This window comes from Coffea arabica, chromosome 1e (genome assembly GCF_036785885.1).
Source record: "Coffea arabica cultivar ET-39 chromosome 1e, Coffea Arabica ET-39 HiFi, whole genome shotgun sequence".
Taxonomy (NCBI): Eukaryota; Viridiplantae; Streptophyta; class Magnoliopsida; order Gentianales; family Rubiaceae; genus Coffea; species Coffea arabica.
In genome coordinates, this window is record NC_092311.1 from 3,488,699 (window position 1) to 3,494,698 (window position 6,000).

The 6,000-nt window shown below is 37.8% G+C and overlaps 1 pseudogene; it reads left to right on the forward strand.

Moving 5' to 3' along the window:
- The first annotated feature begins 343 nt into the window (after nucleotides 1-343).
- Nucleotides 344-5,489, forward strand: LOC140008941 (butanoate--CoA ligase AAE1-like; annotated as a pseudogene).
- Nucleotides 5,490-6,000: the final 511 nt, after the last annotated feature.

A 6,000-nucleotide genomic window follows, 5' to 3' on the forward strand; every position in this document is an offset into this window, starting at 1 on the left:
GGATTGGAATTAGGATGAAAGTGTTCTGCAATGGTGATGGGGGGATGCTTTCTGCGATGAGACAAGGAAGGATATGGTTCAACTTTGGCAACTAAGGGCAGCAAGGAGGCTAAAACTTGCGGGAATGAAATTTTTCCACACAACTTTTTGCGCTTCCAAATTTTTCCACTTTTTGCAAAGCTACACTCTAAAGAGGAGACTTCCTGGAAGTTGCCAACAATTCGTAGCCACACCTTGTTGCCGACAAGTTGTCACATCTGCAGCATATAGCCAACCTTCAATTTGCAGCTGAGTCAACAAAGGCCTCATTCGGTAAATTCACACCCCACGCAAGGAAGGGTCCATTTATTTGTAGCATACTTCAACGATACTGCACAATCCATCGCCCAAGTTTCAACAGGAAAACAACCTCTCTTATCTACTTTCCTGTTGATAGTAGAAGCGCTCTTTTGGATTTTCAGATAAAAGGATAGAATCATCAATGGAGGGTACTGTCAAATGCTCAGCAAATTATGTACCTCTGACGCCCATAAGTTTCTTGGAGCGTTCGGCAATTGTATACAGAGACAGGATTTCAGTAGTGTATGGCGATTTAAAGTTCACTTGGGCAGAAACTCGTGGCAGGTGCGCCAGACTCGCTTCTGCTCTTCACTCCCTCGGAATCTCCCGTCATGATGTTGTAAGTTCCCATTTAATCCTTGAATTTTCTGGGCTTTCTTTGTTATTCACAATTTACCTGCATTTTCTTCTTGTCCAGTTCGTTTTGTTTTCTTTAATTTCTATGCTTCAATTTGTTCTGTAATTAAAAGTCCTTCAATTTGTTCTGTTGTTGGTTAATTATCACGATTGAATCTTTTTTTTTTTGGATTGTAATTTTCTTCTGATTACTTGGTTGTTGGGAGCTAGTTGGAATGTTAAAAATGATTTCTGCCTTTGTTTGGAATGATATCATCTGGGTATTTTTTGTCTCTATCAATCATTGCACGGGTTGTTGAATAGACATGCATTGACATCATTACTATAGATTGATTCCATTTCAATGAGCCCACAAGGGACCAACTGCCCCTTATATATATTTTTTTGGTGGGTCATTTTCATGCCTCAATTCAGTGACTTTGTAGTAGTCGGAGGTTTAATTATGCAATTTATTGCTGTTACCCAACTCTAAATTCTTTCAACCTTTTTCTTTTTTATTTTGTTAAAAAAAAAAAAAGAAAGGTCGCATGGATATGGTGGGGGAAGGGGAATTTGGCACCTAATGGAACCAGATTACTTGAAACCTGTAAAAGACATGCTAACCTATCAAGAAGCTTTTGAGTGTCTGGAGCATTATAGTAAAGATATCACTATGAAATTGCTAACTTATGGAATTGTGCATTTGAGGGTCAATTTTGGTTTCTCAGCAGCCATTTACGACAGAGTTTGTCGAACACTACTTTCCTAGCAAGTACGCTACAAAAATGTTGACCTTTTGTATTTGAATAGGTCTAATCTTGATATCTGAACTTCAGGTGCTTTTTCAAGTTTGAATGTAGCTTCAAGCATCTCTGGTGCTAATATCTGTGTGCTTTAACCATTGGAATGTTTTGGCAAAGTTCTTTGAATCCTGCAGTCTAGCTATGTCTTGCTGTTCAGTTATGGTACAATGATGAGGTTCCTTTCTTGATAAGTATACCAGAAATTCCATCTGCTGGTTAATGATACTTCTGATAGAGGACTTGATGAGCTGGAAGTAATACTTCTGCTGGCTGAAAATATTTCTGCTGGTTTGTGATGAGGCTAAAAGTAAACGTTTTGTTATAGAACATTGAGTGCCTAGAAGATCTTCTAAATCAAGTCTTGTCACATGCTTAAATTTGAAAGTAAGGTTGAGTTTCCTAAGATATAGGTACACTGAATTAGCTAGACCTGAGGGCTTGAGCTTTATGAAAAGCTTGAAACTTTGAATTCAACTTGTCCATGGCCTATTGAATGGACTCCTCCACATTTCTCCCTAAAATATTGTCAAGTTATACACAGAGCACACTAGAACTCGTCAAGTGTAGCTGAAAACATGAACTACCTCAGAACCTTAAAACTTTTCTTTCCTTTCTTAGATTTCCCTGTATTTCATGGATTACAAGTCAAACAGTTTGCGTGCATATGCAACAGAAGACTGTGTTCTCTTGTCTAAACCACCTGATGTGGTGTGTCTAGGGATGGCAACGGGGCGGAGTTGGAGCGGGGGACCCCTCCCCCTCCCCCACCCCTTGCCCCGTTGCCTATTAATTCCCCCCGACCCCCGCCCCATCCCCCGCCTCCCACTCGCCCCGCTTCCACCTGCGGGGTTAATAAAATTGTCGTCGCGGGGTTAATAAAATTTTATTATAGTTAAATTTTAATAAATTATCAAATACTAAAATATCAATACATCATCAAGTTATTATTCATTGTAATTTTACAATTGAAACTCATAAAAACAATCAAACAAAAGTTATTTGAATACAATCCAACATGATGAAATAAATACAACTAAAATAGTCAAGTTTTCACTTTTTGTACAAATACAATCACTAATTCATTATTGTGTTTGTGCTTTTTTTCGAGAAAAAAGTGTTATTCTATTAAGTGTAATTAGAAATTTAGTATAAATGTATTAGTAAATTTAGTATAACTAATTAATAAATTATATTAGTAGACATGTCTAATTATTCATATAACTGATAATATCAATTATATTGCATACATTAATATATATTATATAATATATCTAACTAATAATATCATTATCATAAGTTTATAACTAATTAAATTACATATTATATATATTTATTTATATATATATACTTTTTTTTTGCAGGTGGCGGGGCAGGGGATGGGGCGGGGGCGGGGGGAATTTTTTCCCCTCTCAATATACGTCATGATTCAGCAATGGTGTCGACATTGCTAAAACACTCAGGTGCAAAAGCCATTTTTGTTGATTATCAGTTACTTCATATTGCAGAAGGGGCATTAGGAATTCTACTAAAGACAAGCAGCAAGACGCCTAAATTAGTTGTGATTCCTGACCAAGCTAGCTCATCTTCCAGGGTTAGTGACATGTATTTCAATAATGACAATTTAGAGTACGAATCTTTCTTGGCATCAGGAAGACCAGACTTTGAGGTTATAAGGCCACATGATGAGTGGGATCCTATTGCTTTGAATTACACTTCAGGTACAACATCAAGCCCCAAAGGTGTTGTCTACAGTAGAAGTGGCAATTTGGATTGAGATCCATTTATCCATCCATATAATCCATAATTAAATGGATAATGGATTATCCATTTATAGTATTGGTTTTAAATGGTTGATCAAAGTAAAACCATTAAATTAAATGGATTTATATGGATTATCCACAAAAATCATATATATCCATTTACTTAAAAACCAAATAAAAGAGAGGGAAAGGAAATGACTAAAAAAGGAGCCATCCTAAAATTGCTGTTGGGGTGTGAAAAAGCCGTTCCCGTGAATGGTAACCAACCCTGAAACTGAATGTTGGGGTTTACTGCTGAACTAATTAATTATTCCTTTGTTTCTTCTTCTAAACTCCACAGTACGTGGGATTTCGATTGGCTTTGAAGAGGTCAGGACAAAGGGAACATGGCCTGCTTGGTACACCCATGCACCTGATTACTAGATGTTGAGCTCAAAAGTCATCCGTGGCTTTAGTAGTAGACATTGCAAGTGTTGTGTGAGTACGAATAAAAGCCAGTGTTGGTATTTTTGTAGATACCCTACAAACGGTCTATGCAGGACTTCTATTGTTTGGGCTAGTTTGCAATATATGGCTACTCTGTAATATGTAATATATATATACATATATATATAATAATAATAATAATAATAATTTCAGATAGTTTTTTAGTGAAATGAAGGTTCATTTTGCTTGAATTTACATCCGTGGTATTTTGTGGCTTGAATTTACAAGAAATGGTAATACAAAAAAAAAAGTAACAAAAATATTTAAATGGATTATAAATGGATAATTGGTTTTTATTTAATCCATTTAGATCCATCCATTTAGATCCATTTATTAAATGGATCTAAATGGATTGGATAAATTTCATCCACCATCCATTAAGTCAAAACCAATTATGAACCATTTATCCATATTGCCACCTCTAGTCTACAGTCACAGAGGAGCCTACCTCAATTCTCTGGCAGCTGCTCTTTTAAACGAAATGCCATCCATGCCTGTTTATTTGTGTACTGTTCTGATGTTCCATTGCAATGGCTGGTGCCTTACTTGGGCCGTTGCAGCACAGGGCGGCACAAATGTTTGTCTAAGAAATGTAACTGCAAAAGGGATTTTTGAGTGCATAGCTAAGCACCAAGTGAGCCACATGGGTGGTGCACCTACAGTATTAAATATGATAATTAATGCACCGTCTGTTGATCGGAGACTGCTTCTAGGAAAAGTGATAGTGATGACAGGCGCTGCCCCCCTCCTCCTCATGTACTTTTTAAGATGGAGGAGCTGGGATTCAATGTTACTCATTCCTATGGCTTGACCGAAACATAGGATCCTGGAACAGTTTGCACTTGGAAACCTGAGTGGAATTCACTACCACCTGATGCAAAGGCCAAGGTCAAGGCTCGTCAAGGGTTGCACCACCTTGGCATGGAAGAACTCGATATCAAAGATCCAGAAACAATGCAAAGCGTACCACCGGACACAAAAACAAGGGGTGAGGTGATGTTCAGAGGCAACACCATCATGAATGGATACTTTAAGGATAGTAAAGCAACAGCTGATGCTTTTAAAGGTGGATGGTTTCGAAGTGGGGACGTGGGGGTGAGACACCCTGATGGATACATAGAATTAAAAGATCGATCCAAAGACATTATCATCTCAGGAGGGGAGAATATTAGCTCGATTGAGGTGGAATCAGTGATTTATAGCCATCCCGCAGTTCTGGAAGCTGCAGTTGTTGGAAGACCAGATGATTATTGGGGTGAAACACCTTGTGCATTTGTCAAATTGAAGGATGATTGTAATGCAAATGCAGATGAAATTATCAAGTATTGCCGTGATCATTTGCCACATTATATGGCTCCACGAACTGTTGTTTTTGAGGAATTGCCAAAAACTTCAACAGGAAAAATACAAAAATTTGTTCTCCGCCAGAAAGCCAAAGACATGGGAAGTCTTTCAAGGACCAGCAGATTATAGCATTTCCGTCATCTGCAAACTAACAATGTAAACTTCCACCACCTGGTTCTGTTTTTAATTAAGACTGTTGTCACATCACAATTGATCCCTCACCAAGAACTTGATCCTGTTGGCTTTTTGGAGTGAAGGTGGAATATTGAGGATTTGATCCGGTACAAGGAAGTGAAAGGCATTTAATATCTTCTTAATCTATTCCAAGGCGAGATTATAATGAGTTAAATGTCAAGACTTGAGTTGTATTTGATCAACCATATAATGTGCTTTAGTTTAATATGAGATCAGCATTCCATCATAGGAGAAATGTACGACTGTATTAAGGCAAACTTGTCTAACATAGTTTTGATGCAAGCTTGGGGCATATTAAAGGATTAAATTCGTCAATCAGTCTGAATGAGCAAATCTTGTTTATTCTTTGACAACATCTACTACGAAGACTTCAACTAAAAAGTGTTAGTGTTAAAATGAAGTTGTCTCAGGTAATTTAAGATTGGAGACTTGCTGCAGCAGCTTTGCCAATGATTTGCTAGTCAGTAAATCAAGAATCGAGGAGACAATGGTCCAATCACGTCTCAAAGGACTTCAGCTTGTTTGAATTACAAATGACCTAAAACATATAGGAGATTCTTTCAGTTTTACAAGTAGTTATTGAACAAACGTGCAGCGCTCTTCACATTTTCCAGCTAGTTTAGTCGCATATCATGACCATGGTTCGCCGTCGCGGGTCGCGGTCACGTCGCGGTCTCGATTGTTCCACATCCGTCGCGGCATATCGGTTAAATATCGGGTGATACGCACATTATAGT